Raw genomic sequence first — 24,344 nt, forward strand, 5'->3', positions numbered from 1 at the left:
TCACCAGGGGTGATGGTCGGATTCATGTTTATTTTTCGAAGGAATGATCGTTACACCGAGGCCTGTACTCTGGAGAGGGATTGATTTGGAGGTGGAGGGTCCGTCATGGTCTGGGGCGGTGTGTCACAGCATCATCGGACTGAGCTTATTGTCATTGCAGGCGATTTCAACGCTGTGCGTTACAGGGAACACATCCTCCTCCCTCATGTGGTACCCTTCCAGCATGACAATGCCACCAGCCATACTGCTCGTTCTGTGTGTGATTTCCTGCAAGACAGGAATGTCAGTGTTCTGCCATGGCCATCGAAGAGCCCGGATCTCAATCCCATTGAGCACGTCTGGGACCTGTTGGATCGGAGGGTGAGGGCTAGGGCCATTCCCCCTAGAAACGTCCAGGAACTCACAGATGCATTGGTGGAAGAGTGGGGTAACATCTCACAGCAAGAATGGGTAAATCTGGTGCAGTCCATGAGGAGGAGATGCACTGCAGTACTTAATGCAGCTGGTGGCCACACCAGAAATACTGATACTTTTGATTTTGACCCCCCATTTTGTTCAGGGGCACATTATTCCATTTCTGTTAGTCACATGTCTGTGGGACTTGTTCAGTTTATGTCTCAGTTTGTTGAATCTTGTTATGTTCCAACAAATATTTACACGTTAAGTTTGATGAAAATAAATGTAATTGACAGTGAGAGGACGTTTCTAAGGAAGGTAATCAGGGAGTTGATGGAGTCCAGGGGAGTCTGAAGATGAGCAGGTGCACATAACGATGGTGACAGGTGTACGCACACGTGACAGCCAGCATGGGGAAAATTGAATACCGAGACTACCTCAATCATCTGAACTGGGACAATCATCTCAGTAATGGGTGTAATAAGTCCAACTACTAACAGATTGGATTATTTATCGAAAAAGGTATGCTTTTTTATCTTTGTGTAGCATAATATTAATCAACCAATGAATGTACATGCAAAAGCACAGATAAATACATGAAAAAAAACGAATCTGAAATTCACCCTGCAATGCCTTCCAGAGAACTGTTATTGCCTTCCAAAGAATCACCAAAGAACCCTTTCATCCAAAAACGGTTCTTAGGATGTTTAAGGTTCTAGGTAGAACCCTTTGCCTTACAAAGAACCCTTGTCTTCCAAAAAGGGTTCTTCAGATCAAAACAGTTCTGGGTAGAACCCGATCCCTTCGCAAAGAACCCTTTTGGAAGTGGAGGCCTTTTTTCTAAGAGTGCAGGGAACATGGAAAAGTAGCCTACTTTGGGTGCTTGTCTGATATTCACTAGATCTCCAGAATAGAAGGGAAGTGAGGTAGATCGGGACTTGTAGAAAAACTGTTTTGTAATCAAATAAGAGCCAACGCTGAGCTCTTCCCGGAGGTCAGGGATGGCCAATCAATAAGAAAGTCCTATAATATAATAATGTTACCTGAGGAACAAGCATAAAGGGTTTCTCTCTTTTATTCTTTCTTTGTCCTCTCTTTCTTCCCTCTCTCTCGTTGATCCTTGAACACAATGTTCTGCTGTTCATTGTATATCATTAATACCTCTTCCTCAGCCTCAAACACATGTGAAGCTCTTGCTCTCCTCTCTCTCTTCGCTCTACAGCAAGAGGTTAATAGAGGGGCCTCACACAACAGCTGGGTGCTGATAGATAGATAGAGATAGATGGATAGATAGATAGACAGATGAGACTGATCTCCCTCTGGACTCCCTGCTCTGGTCAAAAGTAGTGCACTATATATATGGAATATGGTGCCATTTCAGACTCAGCCATAGAGGGAGTTATTTGGAGAAAATTCTTGTGCATTTATTCCGGAGTAGAATCGCCAAGAGCCCAGGGATTCTGCTAATGTCTGTGTGGAAGGCACAATCTGCCAACAAAACCCTGCTTGGCGGGTCAAAAGCCTTTCAGCAGCGTTACAGGAAACCAACAAAACGCTCCAAATGACACCCTATACCGTTTACAGTTCCTATGAGCCCTGGTCAAAAGTTGTAAACTATATAGGGAATACATTCTTTGATAAAAAGGTGCTATCTAGAACCTAAAAGGGTTCTTCGGCTGTCCCCATATGAGAACCCTTTGCAGAACCCTTTTTGATTCCAGGTAGAACCCTTTTGGTTCCATGTAGAACCCTTTACACATAGGGTTCTACATGGAACCCAAAATTGTTCTAACTGGAGACAAAAAAAGTTCAAGCTGGAACCAAAAAGAGTTCTCCTATGGGGACAGCCAAAGAACCCCTTTGGAACCAAAAAAAGGTTCTAAGAGTGTAGGGTGCCATTTGGGACACAGATCAACGTAACGCTATTGGAGAAACGCCTTCCTGTTAGCTTCTAGAGGCAAGCTCTAAATTGTTACCATTACCTTTGGAGAAAATAGACAAGGACATCGAAAAATTCTGCTAAATAAATGATGAATGTGGTTATTTCCTATGCAATTGGACTGCCCCCTTTGCACGATCAAAACTGGATTGTGTTCAGATATTTTGTTTCTATTACTGGGAGCGAGAGAGAGAGAGAGAGAGAGAGAGAGAGAGAGAGAGAGAGAGAGAGAGAGAGAGAGAGAGAGAGAGAGAGAGAGAGAGAGAGAGAGAGAGAGAGAGAGAGAGAGAGAGAGAGAGAGAGAGAACAAGTGAAACAGCAGTAAGGCAGACATTAGGGGCATTTATCTTTGTGTGACAGACCATGTTGCTGTATCAGGTTCCTGTTTGTGTCTTTTCCATTGAGGTGGTGATGTGAAGACTGTGTGAGTGCGTGCGTGAGTGTTTGCTTGTGTATAGTATGTGTTTGTGTATGTAGGTTTACTGTGTGCGTGTGTATCCCTCTGTCTCCTGGCACACACTAAATAAATCTGTGTTCAGACTGTGAGGCTGGGCTGGTTCCGGTGGCTCCTTATTCAGATCTATATTAAGGCTGTGGGACTGAGGACTGGGTTTTCGGGGTGTGGTCAGGCAGGGGCCCTGTGTGGCTGTGAAATACAGAGGGCCCTAGGGACCTACCTGGAAAACAATGTGATTAACCACATGCACTCACACAGCCCACACACCTCTGTCTACCGGAGAGTTAGAGTATCAGCAACAGGAAGTCCCACACAGCCATTTCCTGTTGGGTCCAGGAACAATGGCCATTGTCGCTATGGCGACTCGGTGAGCTGATATGGTGTGACCTCACCTCCGTACACCCATGTACCATTGAAGGGCGATAGTGTGTGTGCATTCTCCATTGAAGGGCGATAATTTGCCCATCCTTTAAATAGAGCGAGCGATGAAAGATTGACTAGGATGTGGAGCTGCATAAATACGAAAAACAAAACAGAGTGAAACTAAAAAAGGTTTCAAAACAGCATTGTTGTCTAAAACTCAGAAAGGCTCATTTGTCTGACAGGTTGATGTTTATCAATTTTTTTAAGGTCTCTGTACCCAAAATGTCTCTATCATTCTGGTCAGTGTGACTGTTTCAGAGATGGGTTGTTGATAGGGCTTCGCTGAAAAATGTTTACTCTTGATACTGCACCCACTGTCATCATAAAGATAATGTGAGGGCCTGTGTGCCTGTGTGCCTGTGTGCCTGTGTGCCTGTGTGTGTGTGTGTGTGTGTGTGTGTGTGTGTGTGTGTGTGTGTGTGTGTGTGTGTGTGTGTGTGTGTGTGTGTGTGTGTGTGTGTGTGTGTGTGTGTGTGTGTGTGTGTGTGTGTGTGTTTCAGTAGCTCTCTGTCCCCATCTGGAGTCAGCAGCTGCTGGCAGGATGCTTTTGGGAATTAAACTCTTCACACAATCTGTTTCTCCACCCCTCCAGCCCTCTACCTTAATGACTCCACCTCTCCATCTCTCTACCTTAATGACTCCACCTCTCCATCTCTCTACCTTAATGACTCCACCTCTCCATCTCTCCTTACCTCATCTCTCTACCTTAATGACTCCACCTCTCCATCTCTCTACCTCAGTGACTCCACCTCTCCATCTCTCTACCTTAATGACTCCACCTCTCCATCTCTCTACCTCAATGACTCCACCTCTCCATCTCTCTACCTCAATGACTCCACCTCTCCATCTCTCTACCTTAATGACTCCACCTCTCCATCTCTCTACCTCAATGACTCCACCTCTCCATCTCTCTACCTTAATGACTCCACCTCTCCATCTCTCTACCTCAATGACTCCACCTCTCCATCTCTCTACCTCAATGACTCCACCTCTCCATCTCTCTACCTTAATGACTCCACCTCTCCATCTCTCTACCTCAATGACTCCACCTCTCCATCTCTCTACCTTAATGACTCCACCTCTCCATCTCTACCTCAATGACTCTACCTTTCCATCTCTCTACCTCAATGACTCTACCTTTCCATCTCTCTACCTCAATGACTCTACCTCTCCATCTCTCTACCTCAATGACTCTACCTTTCCATCTCTCTACCTCAATGACTCCACCTCTCCATCTCTCTACCTCAATGACTCCACCTCTCCATCTCTCTACCTCAATGACTCCACCTCTCCATCTCTCTACCTTAATGACTCCACCTCTCCATCTCTACCTCAATGACTCTACCTTTCCATCTCTCTACCTCAATGACTCTACCTTTCCATCTCTCTACCTCAATGACTCCACCTCTCCATCTCTCTACCTCAATCAATGATCTCTACCTCAATTCCATCCATCTCTACCTCAATGAGCCTACCGCTCCATCTCTCTACCTCAATGACCCGACCTCTCCATCTCTCTACCTCAATGACACTACCTTTCCATCTCTCTACCTTAATGACTCCACCTCTCCATCTCTACCTCAATGACTCTACCTTTCCATCTCTCTACCTCAATGACTCTACCTTTCCATCTCTCTACCTCAATGACTCTACCTTTCCATCTCTCTACCTCAATGACACTACCTCTCCATCTCTCTACCTTAATGACTCCACCTCTCCATCTCTACCTCAATGACTCTACCTTTCCATCTCTCTACCTCAATGACTCTACTTTTCCATCTCTCTACCTCAATGACTCCACCTCTCCATCTCTCTACCTCAATGACTCTACCTTTCCATCTCTCTACCTCAATGACTCCACCTCTCCATCTCTCTACCTTAATGACTCCACCTCTCCATCTCTACCTCAATGACTCTACCTTTCCATCTCTCTACCTCAATGACTCCACCTCTCCATCTCTCTACCTTAATGACTCCACCTCTCCATCTCTACCTCAATGACTCTACCTTTCCATCTCTCTACCTCAATGACTCTACCTTTCCATCTCTCTACCTCAATGACCCGACCTCTCCATCTCTCTACCTCAATGACACTACCTCTCCATCTCTCTACGTCAATGCCCCTATCTCTCCATCTCTCTACCTCAATGACACTACCTCTCCATCTCTCTACCTCAATGACTCTACCTTTCCATCTCTCTACCTCAATGACCCTACCTCTCCATCTCTCTACCTCAATGACCCTACCTCTCCATCTCTCTACCTCCTTCTCTTCACTGTCACACCATCTCTTTCCCTCTATCTCTCCATCTCTAACTGATCCTGCTAGGACCTTGGGTAGAACTCAATGGAGTTGGAGGGACATCAAATGTGTGTCTGTATGTGTTCTGTGTGTGCTTGAGTGTGTATTTGCATTCTGTTCTGTAATGTGTGTGTATGTGTGTTAATGTGAGTGTGTGTGTGGCTTTGGGGGTGATTGAGTTTTATCCCACTGCCACAGAGGATGTGTCATTCTGACTCCTTTGTTCAGTGTAGCAGAGCCTTGTCGCTATGACTCTCTCTGTGTGTGTGTGTGTGTGTGTGTGTGTGTGTGTGTGTGTGTGTGTGTGTGTGTGTGTGTGTGTGTGTGTGTGTGTGTGTGTGTGTGTGTGTGTGTGTGTGTGTGTGTGTGTGTGTGTGTGTGTGTGTGTGTGTGTGTGTGTGTGTGTGTGTGTGTGTGTGTGTGTGTGTGTGTGTGTGTGTGTGTGTGTGTGCGTGCCATGTGCCTGTGTGTTTTCACCCGCTGTCGGCTTTAGTTATTAGTCACTCAGTCTGTCTCGAGACGCCTTTTTTCTTCAAATAATTTCTAAGTAATAAATCCATAAGCAGACAGATGTAAGCTGGGGACCAAATACACCCATATATTAGACATCTACTATATTAGACATATATCTCTCTTGATGCTTGACGTTAGCTGACGAGGAAGAAATGCAGTCACATTCCTCTCTGTAAAATCCTAAAGAGATTTCGCCATTCTCATTCCTCCCCATGTGTTGGACTGTTAAGACAGAGACTAAGTAATATATGTCTGTTCTGACTACTTAATGTGTGTATCCTCTCCTAAATCCTAATATTTTTGGAGGGTTTTGATAGATTCAAAACACTGTGTCCATCAGTGGAGGCTGCTGAGGAGAGAACAGCGCGTAATAATGTCCAGAACAGAGCAAATGGAATGGCATCCTACACCTGGAAACAATGTGTTTGACGTATGTGTTACCATTCCACTGATTCCTCTACCGTCATTACCACGAGCCCGTCCTCCCCAATTAAGGTGCCACCAACCTCCTGTGGTGTCAGTAGATCCAAAACAGTGTAAAGACTCTACTGAGGAAAAATGTAGAAAGACACATTTTACCGACCCCCACCCGACCCAATGAACCTTGACACTTGAAGCTAGAAAAAGAGGGTCTCTGAACTGATAACAAAAATGAAAGAGAAACACTAAGGTCATTCATTCCCTAGTCTCTCTGAAACAGATTTGACCAAATCACACTACATTTTAAGCAGGATTATTTATTCCCTGGTTTACAATGACTTTACTCTTTGACATTGTCACAATCACATTAGAGGGAACTATTATACAGAAACAGACGCTGCGGCCCCTTTTTAGCATAGCCGTGTCCTAATTACACCTACTTTGAAATGAGTGTTTGTATTATTGTAATTGAGTTGCACAATGACATAGCAAAAAGCCTCAGTAATAACAGATTATAATTCATTATGATTCTCTGTAATACTGTCCAGCTGCTGCCTTTTCTCTGTCCTGCAAATGAAACTAATCCGGACATAACTGGACATTTAATACGTTTAATTCTTGTTCTTTCAGCAGGTCTGCCCAAATCAAATGTAATTGAGTGAGTGGGACTGTGTGGTCTGGAGGGGTTTGCGAAAACAGGAAAGAAATTATTTCCTTTGCAAGACGGAAATAAGTCCTCTTCTATGTTATTATTTTAAGTAAACACCTGTGAAGGTAACAGTATAATCGACAAGATACATGACTGAAATTCCTTTGTTCATTTCTGTGTAAAATGCTGTTTCAAAACAGTATTGGTTTGTTCTGTGTCTCAATACAAACATATTGATTGTTTTGAGGAACCAGAAGCCCATCTGCATCTGTTTAGCCCAGATTCTACATTTGGCCTACTTCTGTCCCGCAGACCACACACGCACGCACACACACACACACACACACACACACACACACACACACACGCACACACACACACACACACACGCACACACGCACACACGCACACACACACACACACACACACACACACACACACACACACACACACACACACACACACACACACACACTGGCCTGGATCCATAGAAGGAAACCCATGTACACAGGCCTGTTTGCTTAGCCTCTTTCAACCCATTCCCATCTCACACAGGCCTTACAGATATAAAGTAGATGTCGTATGGTACATACAGTACATTAGGAAAGTATTCAGACCCCTTCCCCTTTTTCCACATTTTGTTATGTTACATCCTTATTCTAAAATGGATTATGACTTAGTCATTATGGGTTATGACTATTCTAAGTTAAAACAGGTTTTTTGAAGTGTTTGCAAATGTATTACAGATAAAAACAGAAATATCTTATTTACATAACTATTCAGACCCTTTGATATGAGACTAGATATTGTGCTCAGGCGCATCCTGTTTCCATTGATTATCCTTGAGATGTTTCAACAACTTGATTGGAGTCCACCTGTGGTAAATTCAATTGATTGGACATGATTTGGAAAGGCACACACCTTTATGGTAGAGTGGCCAGACATTAGGCTCTCCTCAATAAAAGGCACATGACAGCCCGCTGTCACGCCTTGGTCTTAGTATTTTGTGTTTTCTTTATTTATTTGGTCAGGCCAGGGTGTGACATGGGTTATTGTGGTGTGTTTTTGTCTTAGGGGTTTGTGGGGTGTCTACGTAGTCTATGGCTGCCTGAGGCGGTTCTCAATCAGAGTCAGGTGATTATCGTTGTCTCTGATTGGGAGCCATATTTAGGCAGTCATATTCTATGAGTGTTTCATGGGTGATTGTTCCTGTCTTTGTGTTTGCACCAGTTTGGGCTGTTTCGGTTTTCGTTATTTCATTTAGTTATTTTTGTAGTTTCTGTATGTATAGGTTTTCCTTCATTAAAATATCATGAATCATCATCACGCTGCATTTTGGTCCGATCCTTGTTCTACCTCTTCGTCAGAGGAGGAGATAGAAGAGAGCCGTTACACCCGCTTGGAGTTTGCCAAAAGGAACCTAAAGGACTCAAACCATGAGAAACAAGATTCTCTGGTCTGATGAAATCAAGATTGAACTCTTTGACCTGAATGCCAAGTGTCACATCTGGAGGAAACCTGGCACCATACCTACGGTGAAGCATGGTAGTGGCAGCATCATGCTGTGGAGATGTTTTTCAGCGGCAGGTACTGGGAGACTAGTCAGGATCGAGGGAAAGACAAATGGAGCAAAGTACAGAGAGATCCTTAATGAAAACCTGCTCCAGAGCGTTCTGGACCTCAGACTGGGTCTATGCCCTCCGACGACCCATGAAACAGGCAAAGTGTCAATACAGGACTATTATTAAATCCTACTACACCGTCTCCGACGCTCGTCGGCTGTGGCAAGGGCCAGACGGATTACCAGGAAGTGTACTCAGAGCATGCGCTGATCAACTGGCAAGTGTCTTCACTGACATTTTCAACCTGTCCCTGACTTTGTGTGTTATACCTACATGTTTCAAACAGACCACCATAGTCCCTGTGCCCAAGAACACCAAGGTAACCTGCCTAAATGACTTCCGACCTGTAGCACTCACGTATGTAGCCATGAAGTGCTTTGAAAGGCTGATCTTGGCTCACATCAACACCATCATCCCAGAAACCCTAGACCCACTCCAATTTGCATACCGCCCCAACAGATCAACAACACATGATGCAATCTCTATTGCACTCCACACTGCCCTTTCCCGCCCGGACAAAAGGAACACCTACGTGAGAATGCTGTTCATTGACCTCAGCTCAGCGTTCAACACCATAGTGCCCTCAAAGCTCATCACTAAACTAAGGACCCTGGGACTAAACACCTCCCTCTGCAACTGGATCCTGGACTTCCTGACAGGCCGCCCCCAGGTGGTAAGAGTAGGCAACAACACATCGTTACCCTGAATTGTGAATGTCTTTGAATGTTGGGCCTCTTGTCCAGATCAGTGGTGCCTGCATAGTACTTTGCCTGGTTGGAAAGATAAAAGTACATCTCCTCGAGTGATGCCATTGAAGTGCAAGCTACATACAAATAAAAAGCTACAATAACAGTTATATTTGATAGCTAAATAAAAAGGTGTAGCTGGCTAGCTGACTAGGCAGGCTGAGGTAAATAAGAACAGTAGCTAGCCACGTCAATCTAAAAACAGCTTAAATTATGTATTCCTATTTAACAATACGTTCTTATATAGAGACAAATATATGGTAAAGAAAGAGTGTTCTCTTACCTATCTTTTATCGTTCTTCTGAAGCAGTAAGTAGTCACCGTCGATATCACCGTCCTTGGAGAGCAATTCTGAGGTAATGATTATGCAAGTGCTTATGAGATGAAATAGAATTAGAACTGCCCGCGTCCTCCGTCCTTCACGACCACTACCAAGTCAAATAGAGCCAAGCAACCAGCATTGCAACGGATGCCTTGGTTCTTTACGTAACCCGGTCAGAATTCAGTGGTTGCATCCCACCTGGTATGGCAACTGCTCAGCCTCCGACCGCAAGGCACTACAGAGGGTAGTGCGTACAGCCCAGTACATCACTGGGGCCAAGCTTCCTGCCATCCAGGACCTCTATACCAGGCGGTGTCAGAGGAAAGCCCTAAAAGTTGCCAAAGACCCCAGCGACCCTATTCATAGACTTTTCCCTCTGCTACCGCACGGCAAGTGGTACTGGAGCACCAGGTCTAGGTCCAAAAGGCTTCTTAATAGCTTCTATCCCTAAACCATAAGGCTGTTGAACAGCTAATCAAATGGCTACCTGTATTATTTGCATTGAACCGCCCCTTTTTACGCTGCTACTACTCGCTGTTTATTAAACTGTACCCCTGCACATCGGTACTGGTACTCCCTATACAGTATATAGTCTTGTTATTGTTATTTAAGTGTTACTCTTTTATTTTTTTACTTCAGTTTATTTAGTAAATATTTCTCTTATTTTTCTTAAAACTGCATTCTTGGTTAAGGGCTTGTAAGTAAGCATTTCACGGTAAGGTACAATACAATTTGATTTGAGGTTCACCTTTCAACAGGACAACGACCCGAAGCAGACAGTCAAGACAACGCAGGAGTGGCATCGGGACAAGTCCCTGAATGTCCTTGAGTGGCCCAGCCAGAGCCCGGACTTGAACCCGATCGAACATCTCTGGAGAGACCTAAAAATAACTGTGCAGCAACGCTCCCCATCCAACATGACAACCTCCCCAAATACAGGTGTGCCAAGCTTGCAGCGTCATACCACAGAGGTCACACTGTTGGTCGGTGCCGGGTTGGTTCCTCTGGGTATCGAGGTGACAGGCAGGGCACTCTGGCGGCACCCCAGGTGAGTAGGCACCATTCTCATCCAGAGCCCTCTGTTGCACATATGTTTGTCTCTGTTACCTTTCCTGAATTTTCCCAGCGTTCTCAGCATAAGGCGTAGATTCAGGCGCGGCTGGGAATTTCATTAATAAAGGATTAGCTCATAGTTTAGGGATTCCCATTGTTCCTGTAAATATGCCTTTCCCCGTTCATGCTTTAGATAGTCGACCATTAGGGTCAGGGTTTATCAGGGAGGCCACCGCTCCTTTGAGTATGGTAACGCAGGGGGGTCACAGGGAAAAGATTAGTCTTTTTCTTATTGATTCTCCTGCGTATTCTGTGGTGCTGGGCCTACCCTGGTTAGCTTGTCATAACCCTACTGTTTCGTGGCCACAGAGGGCTCTCACAGGGTGGTCGCGAGAGTGTTCAGGAAGGTGTTTAGGGGTTTCCGTTGGTGCTACTTCGGTGGAAAGTCCAGACCAGGTTTCCACCTTGCGCATCCCCCCAGAATATGCCGATTTGGCTCTCGCCTTCTGTAAAAAGAAGGCGACTCAATTACCACGCCATCGACGGGGGTATTGTGCGATAGATCTCCTGGTAGATGCTGCACTTCCCAGAAGTCACGTGTATCCCCTGTCGCAAGCGGAGACGGTGGCTATGGAGACATATGTCTCTGAATCCCTGTGTCAGGGGTACATTCAGCCCTCCATTTCTCCCGTCTCCTCGAGTTCCTTTTTTGTGAAGAAGAAGGATGGAGGTTTGCGCCCGTGCATTGATTATCGAGGTCTCAATAAAATCACGGTAAGGTAAGTTACCCGCTATTGCTATTACCCGGAATTTAGTACCACCTCAGGGCATTATGAGTACCTAGTCATGCCGCCATATGGGTTGATGAACGCTCCATCAGTCTCCATCAATCATTTGTGGACGAGATGTTCAGAGACCTGCAGGGGCAGGGTGTTGTGGTGTATATCGACGCCGGTACACGCGCCGAGCATGTGTCCCTGGTGCGCAAAGTGCTTGGTCACCTGTTGGAGCATGACCTGTACATCAAGACTGAGAAATGCTTGTTCTTCCAACAGTCCATCTACTTCCTGGGGCATCGGATTTCCACATCAGGGGTGGAGATGGAGAGTGATCGCATTGCACCTGTGCGTAATTGGCCGACTCCCACCACGGTAAAGGAGGTGCAGTGATTCTTAGGGTTTGCCAACTACTACCGGATATTTGTTTCTGTTTTTGGTCAGGTTGCTGCTCCTAAGGGGGGGCCCGGTGCGCTTGCAGTGGTCAGCTGAGGCGAACAGGGCTTTTAGGCACCTGAAGGCTCTGTTTACCTCAGTTCCTGTGTTGGCTCATCCGGATCCCTCTTTGCCGTTCATAGTGGAGGTGGACGCATCTGAAGCTGGGATAGGAGCAGTGCTCTCTCAGCGCTCGGGTACGCCACTGAAGCAAAATTATGTGGGGGGCCGTGAGCTGTTGGCTGTCGTCAAGGCCTTGAAGGCGTGGAGACATTGGCTTGAGGGGGCTAAACACCCTTTTTTCATCTGGACTGACCATCGCAATCTGGAGTACATCTGGGAGGCTGTACGTTCCGTCTGCTGTCCCGGACTGACTGATCTATTGGGTCCACACGCCACCCTCCTCTGGTCATCCTGGGATAAGTCGGACAATGCGCTATCTTGATGGGAGGTACTGGGGGCCCACTTTAGCTAAGGACGTGAGGATTTATGTTTCCTCCTGCTCAGTGTGCGCCCAGAGCAAGGCTCCTAGACACCTGCCCAGAGGTATGTTACAACCCTTACCTGTTCCACAACGGCCGTGGTCACACCTGCCGGTGGATTTCTTAACTGATCTTCCACCTTCACAGGGTAACACCACGATCCTGGTTGTTGTGGATCGTTTTTCCAAGTCCTGTCGTCTCCTCCCTTTGACCGGTCTCCCTACGGCCTTACAAACTGCGGAGGCTCTGTTTATACACTTCTTCCGGCACTGTGGGTTGCCTGAGGATATAGTGTCTGATCGGGGTCCCTAGTTCACGTCAAAGGTCTGGAAGGCGTTCATGGAACGTCTGGGGGTCTCGGTCAGCCTTATACCTCAGGTTTTCAACCCGAGATTAGTGGGCAGGTGGAGAGAGTTAACCAGGATGTGGGTAGGTTTCTGCGGTCTTATTGTCAGGAACGGCCGGAGGAGTGGGCGAAATTCGTGCCCTGGGCAGAAATGGCCCAGAACTCACTATGCCACTCCTCCACTAACCTTTCTACTTTTCAATGTGTATTAGGGTATCAGCTGGTTCTGGCTCCATGGCATCAGAGTCAGACCGAGGCGGTGGACAATTGGTTCCGGCGCGCGGAGGAAACCTGGGAGGCCGCCCACATCCACCTTCAGCGCACCAGAAAGTTGGCGCAGACCGTCACCGCAGTGAGGCCCCGGTGTTCGCACCAGGGGACAGGGTCTGGCTCTCGACCCGAAACCTGACCCTCCGCCTGCCCTGCCGAAAGCTGGGTCCGTGGTTTGTGGGGCCGTTTAAAGTCCTGAGGAGAGTGAAAGAGGTATGTTATAGGTTACAGCTACCCACTAATTACTGTATTAATCCCTCGTTCTATGTGTCTCTCCTCAGGCCGGTGGTGGCTGGGCCGCTCCAGGAGGCTGAAGTGCGGGATGTTCCTCAATCCCCTCTGGACATAGAGGGGGTTCTGGCGTACTCCGTTCGATCCATTTTGGATTCGAGACGTCGGGCGAGGGGCCTTCAGTACCTGAACTGGGAGGGGTACGGTCCGGAGGAGAGATGCTGGGTTCCGGTGGAGGACGTATTAGATCCTTCCATGCTGCGAGAATTCCACCGTTTCCATCCGGATCGCCCTGCGCCTCGCCCTCCGGGTCGTCCCAGAGGCCGCTGTCGATGCGCGGCTAGAGCTGCGCGTCGGGGGGGTACTGTCACGACTTCTGCTGAAGTCGATGCCTCTCCTTGTTCGGGTGGTGCTCGACGGTTGACGTCACCGGTCTTCTAGCCATCATTGATCCATTTTTAATTTTCCATATCTGATATTGGCAGAAAGCTTCAATTATTGTTAATCTAACTGCACTGTCCAATTTACAGTAGATTTTACAGTGGAAGAATACCATGCTATTGTTTGAGGAGAGTGCACAGTTTTGAACATGAAAAGTTATTAATAAACAGATTAGGCACATTTGGGCAGTCTTGATTCAACATTTTGAGCAGAAATGCAATGGTTCATTGGATCAGTCTAAAACTTTGCGCACACACTGCTACCATCTAGTGGTCAAAATGTAAATTGCACCTGGCCTGGAATAATACATTATGGCCTTTCTCTTACATTTCAAAGATGGTACAAAGGTTGGTTTTTTTTTTCTTTGTATTATCTTTTACCAGATCGAATGTGTTATATTCTCCTACATTACTTTCACATTCCCACAAACTTCAAAGTGTTTCCTTTCAAATGGTACCAAGAAAATGCATATCCTTGCTTCAGGGCCTGAGCTACAGGCAGTTAGATTTGGGTATGTCATTTCAGGCGAAAATTGAAAAATAGTCAAGGGGTCTGAATATTTTCCGAATGCACTATACATCAAAGAAAGAAAAATAATATAATCCACAAAATATATGTTGTGCACTTCCTTCGCTGTATTCAGTTATTTTCTATCATTCGGCAATTGAGAGTAACAAAATATTGTATACTTCAAGTTGAGGCCTACTTGAAAGGGTGAAATAGCAACAAGTCTCACAGTCTCATTGTAAAATTAGACATTTGTCCATGTTTCTCTAAACGTCAAATTTCGAAGTTGCACTAAATGTCACATTTCGAAGTGTTTGGTGACACAGCACTGCATATCACTGGGATTGAATATGCCACCCTCCAATCCAGAGTCTGTGGATTGCCCCTAGCTCTCACTGTCTCACTGCAAAATGTTACATCTGCCCACGTTTCTCCAAACATAAAATTAGGAAGTTTCTCTAAATGTCAGATTTGAGCTTGTTTGTTGACACAGAACTGCATGCATATTACTGGGATTTAACACGCAACCCTCCGATCATGAGTCTACAGATTACGCCCATCCTCCATCTTTGTCCACAACACCCTTACAAACCCCAAACCTACTAGATTGTAATAGAGCTCAGTGGTGCCCCTAGTGGAGACGTGGGTTAAATTGAAAGATGTATATGAGAAAGAGGTAGAGGAGATGTAAACCATTCACCTGGAACCAAAGCATTATTTTTCATTCAATTTATTAACATTTGATCCCGCAAAAATAAACAATATGAATTTTAAACCAACAGTTTGCAAAATACTTTTGAACTTTCTGGACGTTTTGCGTTCTGGAACAATGGACTTTGACATCACTCAAGGAACAAGTCTATAAATAGCAGAGGCAATAGAAATAACTGGGAAAAGTATGAATATTTTTTGATGAAATCGATATCCCATTGCCCAATAATACCAGATTTACATTGGACCTGCCTATTCATTCATAGAGGTATCTGATTCTAGAAATAAAAGTGCATCTCTATTTTGAGCATCCACATTATGTGACAGGCCCATATGATCAATGGCTTGAGCTTCACATTTGCAACAATGATCATGCAATGCATGCCTGGAGGGAAATTGCTGGCCATAACCTTACCTACTTTGTCGGATAATAATCACCATTGAAAAATTGATCATAAACTCATTTAGGCCTAGTGGAAAATGACAGCCAAGAGGCAACCTTTTTTGGAACAACTTCATTGATTCATTAAAATGATCAAAGTAGCTTCTGTAGTACTGCACTGTAGTAGCTACAGTAGCTTAGTAGTTGACAGTTGGCTGTGGCACTGAAATGTGAAGACGAGGGTGCTCAAGTCTATTACAAGCGGCGCCCGGTCCATCAATCAGGAGAATGGTGCATCTCCACCAGCTTTCACGATTGCTGTAATCGGCATACATACCTGCATCTAGTTATTCTTTACAGTAGCTAGTTAGACTAGCAAGTGCTCAACTTTGGTCCTTCTGTAGCTCAGTTGGTAGAGCATGGCGCTTGTAACGCCAGGGTAGTGGGTTCGATTCCCGGGACCACCCATACGTAGAATGTATGCACACACACGTAGAATGTATGCACACACACACACAAATGGCATATATTATTATTATATTATTTATTATATTACAAGTAGCCTAGGTTTTGAGAGGTGGACAAATGTGAGCACCTATAGCCCAGGTGCCCAGTGGTCCCGTGGGATAACAACTCCCCTCTCTCTCTGCCGTGTTTCGTGCGCTGTGCTGTCCCTCCAATAATGGCTGGAATAATTAGCTACCTAGTCTGATTATGTTTCTAGGCAGAAACTGTGGTGTGTTTTCTAAGATGAGACTGTGGCAGCTAGTAGTCTTTTTGACATGTAGGCTACTCCCCTGGATAGGAATTGAGTTGGCCAGCTAACGGGTTGATGGTTGAGCGAACATCCCCTGATCAATCCATCCCTGAGCATCATATTTCACATGAGAAAATGGCAGTGTTATTGTTATGATCAAATCAAAATAATCGAATCAAATTGTATTAGTCACATGCACCGAATACAACAAGTGTAGACCTTACAGTGAAATGCTTACTTACAAGCCCCCAACCAACAAAGCTGTTTAAAAATAAAATAAATAAATAAAAGTAACAAGTAGTTAAAGAGCAGCAGTAAAATAACAATAGTGAGACTATATACATTGGATACCGGTAGAGAGTCCATGTGCGTTGGCACCGGTAAATTGAGATAATATGTACACCTAAGTGGAGTTATTAAAGTGGCTATGCATAGATAATAACAGAGTAGCAGTGGCATAAAAGAGGGGGGCAATGTAAATAGTACAGGTAGCCATTTCATTAGATGGTCAGGAGTCTTTTGGCTTGGGGGGGTAGAAGCTGTTTAGAAGCCTCTTGGACATAGACTTGGCGCTCCAGTACCGCTTGCCGTGCGATAGCAGAGAGAACAGTCTATGACTAGGGTGGCTGGAGTCGTTGACAATTTTTAGGGCCTTCCTCGGACACCGCCTGGTATAGAGGCCCTGGATGGCAGGAAGCTTGGCCCCAGTGACGTGCTGTTATGATTGGCACATTTCAGTGATGAATAGGCCTGCTATACCTTGCAAATCACCTTGTCATGTATTTATCAGTCTATCGACATGGACATGTAAATGATCCAAAACAGTGTGACATGTCATTTGACTACTGGGCTATTGTGTCAGAATGTTTTGTAGCAAATTGTTTCATAGGATAGCTACATGAAATGCTGAACAAAATGTTTCCAGTGCCAGTGCACTCAGTGCTTCCCCCAGTGTTACCTGCTATTGGTTGTGAATAGGCTACTGGGTGGTTGTTGAGTTGTTTTGTAACGTTGTTTGCCTTGTTAAAATGTTTCATATGCACCATTTAAACGAAGGGTTTAGCAATATTAGAGTTTAGACACACAGATAAGAATCTCTACAGTTAAGTTAAGGCATTAATAACGAGTGGGTTAAGAGATACAGAAACAGCTCTAGGTTTAACGTTCATTCATTCCGATTGAATAACAATGTTAAAACAGAAAACAACTTTTAAGTTTAAGCCAATTATTAAAGCCTTCCCTTGAGTCTTTTTTTGAGGGAGTCTCCAGACGTCATGGGGACCTTCAAAAACGTTAAATGTCGACTTGAATTTGGAGTAATCTCTCCGGAAATAGAGATTGGTAGTATTATCTGCAAGGCTGAAGTGTTCGGGTTAGTGGTTGTGGTTTTGGAACAGGACGCAATGCAATGATCTCTGCTTCCTTGTTGCGCATTGTTTATTTTCCAACTACTTCCTTCATTATTCTGTTTTGAATAGAAAAGACGGTTTCTGAAATGGTCACTGATGTTATATTTGTTCTAACGCACGTGAACAAAACGTTAGCTGTTACACGGGTCAATGCGCCTCAAAGCTTTGGAATGGACAATATTAATTTCCACCACATGGCTGCAATTGCCCTTTCCAACCGCTAGAGGTCTGGTAAACCTGTTACTTTGGCACGTTGGAGGCAGTCTGCAGTCTGTAGTTTATAGGCAGAATGCTTTTCAAAATATACAATTCACTTACCAGGCAGTCAGTTCAAACGAAATGTCCGGATCCATATACTGTAGGTGGGTGATGAGACATGCTTCGTTAGGTCCAATCATTTGAATCACTATGTAGGCCTTATTAACTGTGCCTTGGGTTTAGAATGTAAGACAAACATGTAAATATGTTTTTTTGTGTGTGTGTTCTCTAATACTTGTAGGCCTATACAGTGTTATGATTGCATGCACTTATTTTAATTAGGCCTAATGAAATGCATGTTTTTGAAAATGTGTCTATGCTGTAGCCTGTGATTGTGTGCAGGCTATGAAGGCTTTAGACCTATAATTGACGATTCAGGTTCTTATGGAATCAAATGCAATTGATGTTACAAATATCTTAGCCTACTTTTATGTATTATTATGTGTTTTTTTTATGAACTATTTAAGGTAATCAACACCACATCAAATCAAATGTGTATTGGTCGCATACACATATTTAGCAGATGTTGTTGCAGGTGTAGCTAAATGCTTGTGCTCCTAGTTGCAACAGTGCAGTAGTATATAACAATTCACAACAATACACACAAATCTAAAAGTAAAAGAATAGGAATTAAGTAAGAACGTTCTGTGCTAATAATGTAAGAAATAACACGACAACAACAAAAACACTGTTGAACCAGGGGTTCACATCAACTCCTGATTTTCTTAGGGACAAATTCTACCCTCCATAGCCTATAGAACACTGACCAACGGACACGTAGGCGACATTCATTTCTCTGAACACTGGACCTGTGCTCGTAAACATGATTATTGAAATCCCACGCTCAGAACAGCACATTGTATAACTCAACTCATGCCTCTTTGAAAGTCTGTGATTGATTGATTTTTTTCCGCACAGGAGGCTGACGTTAACTCATAGGCTTAATAGGCCATGTTCTTTCAACAAGAATGGTATCTTACTGCCCCCCTTCTCTCTCTCCATCTCTATCTCACTGTACGTGTGCGTGTGGACTTGTTTAAATGAGTTGTGACTTGTGACCATAGAATTAAGAATTAGAATATTCATGTAATAGGTTCTGTATGGTTGTGACAACTACATAGAGTGATGTAATGTGGATAAATGCACAAGTACAGCATGAATAGATAGAGACACCACATCTCACACTTGATGCATTTTTTTAAACCTTTATTTAACTAGGCAAGTCAGTTAAGAACAAATTCCTATTCACAATGAAGGTCTACCCGGGACGATGCTATAGGACTCCCGATCACAGCCAGATGTGATACAGCCTGGAATCGAACCTGGGTGGCTGTAGTGACGCCTCAAGCACTGAGATGCAGTGCCTTTGACCGCTGTGCCACTCAGGAGCCCAATCAGACCTATGCATTCCATGAACACCTCCAAAACAATAAGACAATAGGAAAAATATACATAACAATTTATACGTTTCACACAGGTCTATAACCAAACAATTCTTAGGTCTATTGAGTTAACATTACATTCACATTTAATTTGGCACCTGGCCTACTTGAGGCTCTATTTTTTTGCAATTACATGTAGGGGACTTGGGCCTGTTTGATAGACACGCTCTTCAAACCGACCTGTGGATGTAGAGCCGTCTGTTCGGGGAGAGACCTCTGCTGTAGCCCCAGCGGGGTGTCATTTGGCTGGGGTGTGTAGGAGCGGAACCCGGGGGATCTGGAGGAGCACAGAGACGCTGGGAAACATGGAGGATAAAAGACAGCCCCATGTCAAAGTTGTGAGAGAAACATGTTCTGCCCAGGGTGGTGCGTGTGTGTGTGTGTGTGTGTGTCAGTTGAACAATATCAAAGAGAAGCTGCAAGGGCCAGGGGTAGACATCTGGAGGAGAAGAAGGGTTTCTTTTAAACAACAATATGTAGGCCTAAAATAACTGTTTTACTTTATTCAATAAAGTCCAGAAGTTCCATGAAATGGGATTCTTCAGTTGTGGGCTACAATTAATTATTACATGAAACATCTGAAAAAGGCCAAAGATCATAACTACAATGTCCAAAGAAATTGCCTATAAAACTTCAAAGGCAGCTATTGAAAATGATGTGTGTTCAGAATTCTTTCTTGAAAGTGAGATATAGCCTTGTGCTCTTACACTAGTCTTGGTTAACAGTCTTTTTAGCTAACATTCCACTCCTTGTAACTCCGTGGAATGCTAGCTAAAACGACTGGTAGGTCTACCCAGGCTACACATAGCAATTCAACAATAACAGTCATCTTCTTTGTAGGTTTTTGGACATTAACCCACTGTCCACAAGTAGTGGTACCAAGTGTAGGCTGTAGCTTATTAGGCTATTTATATATTTAAACTACATACAACGTGCAAGGAGAACCCCCCCCCCCCCCACCCCCACACACACACACACACAGTTGTCTAATGGAGACATCTGAGCAGGCAGGCACCGTTGCGTGGCAAACGGAAGAGGCTCAGCAGATGTGACAGGTGAATTAGAACGCTCAGTGGAGTGGCGGGAAACACCGGCTCATTATCGGGGAGAAGTGCGCCAACGGTGAATAACACCTGGGCACCAACAAAACAACTGACTGTTCTCTCAGGGCAGACCCTAGCTTTTTGCGGGGCCTAAGCAATATTTTGTTTGGCCCTCCAGGGCAAAACATTTTAGTGGGCCCCCTAGCTTGATGGCGGAGAGAAACAAATATTGCAGTTTTAAAGAAAGTTTGCTGCAATTTCACACATTTTGCCATAGGGTGGAGACATTTTTTCAGTTTTAAAGCTAATTTCCTGTTATTGTACCCATTTTGCCATGACTTATGTCATGTTAATATGATATCTGAGCTAGAGTAACTAACAAAATCAATGGGGGACCCCTGGGCACGTGCCCTTTGTGCCCGGTCATACTTCGACCATGATTACTACAAGTTTAGATAGCTGGCTAGATTAATTTACCCATATAAAACATGTTAGATGACATGGGCTAATTGACCCCCGACTGAGATCCTATTTTTTGGGGTCAGCCAGCTAGTAGCTGAGGGCCCTAAGCGACCGCTTATTCCTGGGGTAAAAGAGAGAGAGAGAGAGAGAGAGAGAGAGAGATATGCAGCTCCTGAGGAGTTCATTGGGAGCAGAGAAAATTCGAGATGACAACCCCACTTATTGCTCTTGACATTTGGTCAGCGCCTTGGTGCACATGCGCAGCGTGAGCCGCACCAAGGGGCTAGCCAGGGCGGACGGTGCTCTGATGAGCTGCTAGTGCAGAGCAGCTGAGGATAGATAATAACGTGTGTCAAACCTGACTTATGCGGTCACTCCATTTAGACATCCCGTTACTTGACACATTTGCAACCCCTTCTCTCCAACATCTCAGAGCAGTGAGGGAAATTCTCTCATATGGGCTAACTTTGGAATAGAAAAGTTCCTCCGAGTTGCGCTTTGCTCCTTGTGTTACAGAATTGCGACGTAAAAGGCCCATCTCTTGAACCGTGAAAGCGAATTGGACAGGAACGAACATTTGAGTTTTTGACAACATTAGAAGCACATTTTCTATGCTCTGCTGCCTATCACCCCTAGCCTCTTCTGCACAATACTGTGGCATTAACAAGGTGCGCAGGAAAACACACCTTTGAGCTGAGAGCGCACGCAGAGACAATCTAAAACTGTTGTTCTAGCCTACAGTTTGACTTATAGCCTTGGCCAGTATTATATAAACTATCTCCAGTTTTAACCCGCCTCCATAGGTGACAGTTATTTTTTTTGTCTCAGTGCCACTAAACAAATTGACTTCTCCTCCCCTCTGTCCCTTCCTTGCCTTTTGTATATTGTTCTTGCCGCTGCGTGTTGGTTTTGTCTGTGAAGCCGCCGGATGACCAGAGCACGGATTTCACCTCGTCCTTAAGAGAGACAGAGGAGATAATAAGAAGAGAGAGAGAGAGCGACACACACAAATTACCCCTACACACAGCGACCGACCCGATATCGAGACACGAGGAAGACGCCATCATCACCGAGACCTCGGTAAGTGATGGAGAGGTTTTTCCGTGATCGCTATTGCGCGCGCAGATGGATGGCAACTAAGAGGAAGGGAGCTGTGGCGTGGTACTCTACTGTTGTCGTTACAATGTTTACCGGCTGTGCATGGGGTTGGGTTGGGGGGGGTGTTCCCGGTGCTGATCGTGCTGTTCTCGGTTAGTGATTCTCCAAAGCCTTTTGGGATTAACTCCCCAACGCCGCTGAATAGTTTACCTCTGGAGATACACTCCAGGCAGAGAAACAGCTTTCCTCTTACACCTATAATTGTTGTGCATATTGAATATGTCTAATTATATTAATCCAGGATTGTGGCATTTTAGATGCATTTCTCACTCCAAACAAGTTCTTTCCTCCACAGCAAGTGCGTAGGTCTGTTTCAGAGATGACAGATAGTGATTGAGAGTCCAGTTTTCATTATCTTCTCTCTTGTCTTCTTCCTCTCCGAGTCTTTCTCTCCTAAAAAGCGTTCTAATAACTTTGAGCGTCCAGTCCAAGTGTGTGTGTGTATGTGTGCGTGTTCACACTGGTCTGTCCACTCTAATGACCATCAACACGGCATGGAGTCTAATATTTCTGTAGTCGGTCTCCCTGTGTCTCTCTGTGACTGATCGGTTCTTTGATATCTGTATCGTTTGTAAAGAGTTGTGTGACGACGCAGCACTGTCCCCTTGTTTATGAACTATTTGAAGAGTCTGAGCACTCTGGCCATAAACGTCACTGTTGCTACACTAGTGAGAGTTACGGTGTGTGTTGGGACTGCTTTTATACAGCATCTTTATAAGGCTATGTATGGTTAAAGTCAGGCTACATGAATATGTTTCTGTTCTGAATATCGTGGCTGCGGTACTAATATATGTAAATACCTATCTACATAGATAATGAATTGAGGTTCATGCTCTTAACTGTTTATATATAGCCCATTGTTTCAATATGAATCATACTGTTAAAAATTGTTTATTTCCTTGCTGAGAGTGTTTGATGTTTCCTCAGTCTCATGCCAGTGTAGCAGATATGATATAGTGGGTACAGTGGCTGTTATATTTTGGGCAATGTTGGTAGCAGTGACTGTTCTTATCTCCTTGTTAAATCAGGGATTGGTTTCCGACCATGGGCAGACAGGGAGGGAAACACAAACAACATGCTGTATACACGCAGATACACGGGCATACACACACATGCACGCCATACGCACGCACACGTTCATAAGCACACACGCACACACACACACACGCACGCACACACACGCACACACACGCACGCACGCACGCACGCACGCACGCACGCACACACACACACACACACACACACACACACACACACACACACACACACACACACACACACACACACACACACACACACACACACACATATGCACGCCATACGCATGCACACATACATGCACGTTCATAAGCACGCACACACACAAGTGCCCAAGCGCACACACACACACAAACACACAGTATTGCTATCCTTGTGGGGACTAAATAATTGATTCCCATCCAAAATGTGTTTTTCCCTAACCCCTAACCTTAACCCTTAACCCTAACCTTAACCCTTAACCCGACGCCTAAAACTAACCTTAACCCCTAACCCTAACACCTAAACCTAACCTAACCATAACCCCTAACCATAACCGTAATTCTAACCCTAACCCTAATTGTAACCCTACCCCTAAACCCAACCCCTAAGCCGAAAATAGCATCTTAACTCGCGGGGACCGGTAAGATCCCCACTTGCCTTGTTTTACTATCCTTGTGAGGATTTCTGGTACCAACAAAGATAGTTAAACACACACACACAACCGTACACACATGTACACATACAAGCAGGTGAGGCAGGGACAGGACAGATATGACAGTCTGACAGGCAGTGAAAGACAGAGCCTGAACGGTACTGATGAGGATGGCAAGAACAAGAACAACTGCTAACATAGAATTGAATGCAGGAACGCAGGAAGCAAATGTCAGGGGTAGCGTAGAAAGGCCTTAGATACAGTACTTTTCCCCTTGCATCCCCTTGCACTGTAGTCCTTTTTAACTGGTTGTTGATCACATGCAGGACAGGAAACTGTAAACAAATGCTCTAACGTGTGGCGGCTTGCAGGAGCATACTTCTCCTTTCCGAAAGTATGTGGACAGCCCTTCAAATTAGTGGATTCAGCTATTTCAGCCACACCCGTTGCTGACAGGTGTATAAAATCGAGCACACCGCCATGCAATCTCAATAGACTAACATTGGCAGTAGAATGGCCCGTACTGAAGAGTGACTTTCAACGTGCCACCGTCATTCTTTGTAATCCAAGATGGCGTAGCAGTCAGACGTCTTTGCCCTGTCGTGTCCCTTGTATATATCGTTTTACATATTTTTTTCGTTGCATATGCTTTAAAATATTTTGCTAAACCTCATCTAAATACTCTCCTGCAACCCGCCTCACCCAATGTGGCGTGGATCT

The 24,344-nt window shown here is 44.8% G+C and overlaps 1 protein-coding gene and 1 long non-coding RNA gene across 2 annotated transcripts in view; one reads left to right on the forward strand and one right to left on the reverse strand.

The window, feature by feature from the left end:
* Window positions 1-19,038: 19,038 nt before the first annotated feature.
* On the reverse strand, window positions 19,039-20,213 carry LOC118392369 (uncharacterized). The gene is made up of 2 exons (XR_008063060.1): window positions 19,470-20,213; window positions 19,039-19,247 (listed from the first exon to the last, which is right to left on the reverse strand). It is a non-coding gene; the product is annotated as an uncharacterized LOC118392369 (long non-coding RNA).
* Window positions 20,214-20,414: 201 nt separating this feature from the next.
* The window catches only part of LOC118372206 (transcription factor SOX-5-like), a 310,655-nt gene continuing 306,725 nt past the window's right edge, over window positions 20,415-24,344 (forward strand). Inside the window, exon 1 of the mRNA XM_052460188.1 lies at window positions 20,415-21,874. The gene's annotated coding sequence lies outside the window, so the exon portion shown is untranslated. The remainder of the gene's footprint in view (window positions 21,875-24,344) is intronic.

This window comes from Oncorhynchus keta, chromosome 13 (assembly GCF_023373465.1).
Source record: "Oncorhynchus keta strain PuntledgeMale-10-30-2019 chromosome 13, Oket_V2, whole genome shotgun sequence".
NCBI classification, from domain to species: domain Eukaryota; kingdom Metazoa; phylum Chordata; class Actinopteri; order Salmoniformes; family Salmonidae; genus Oncorhynchus; species Oncorhynchus keta.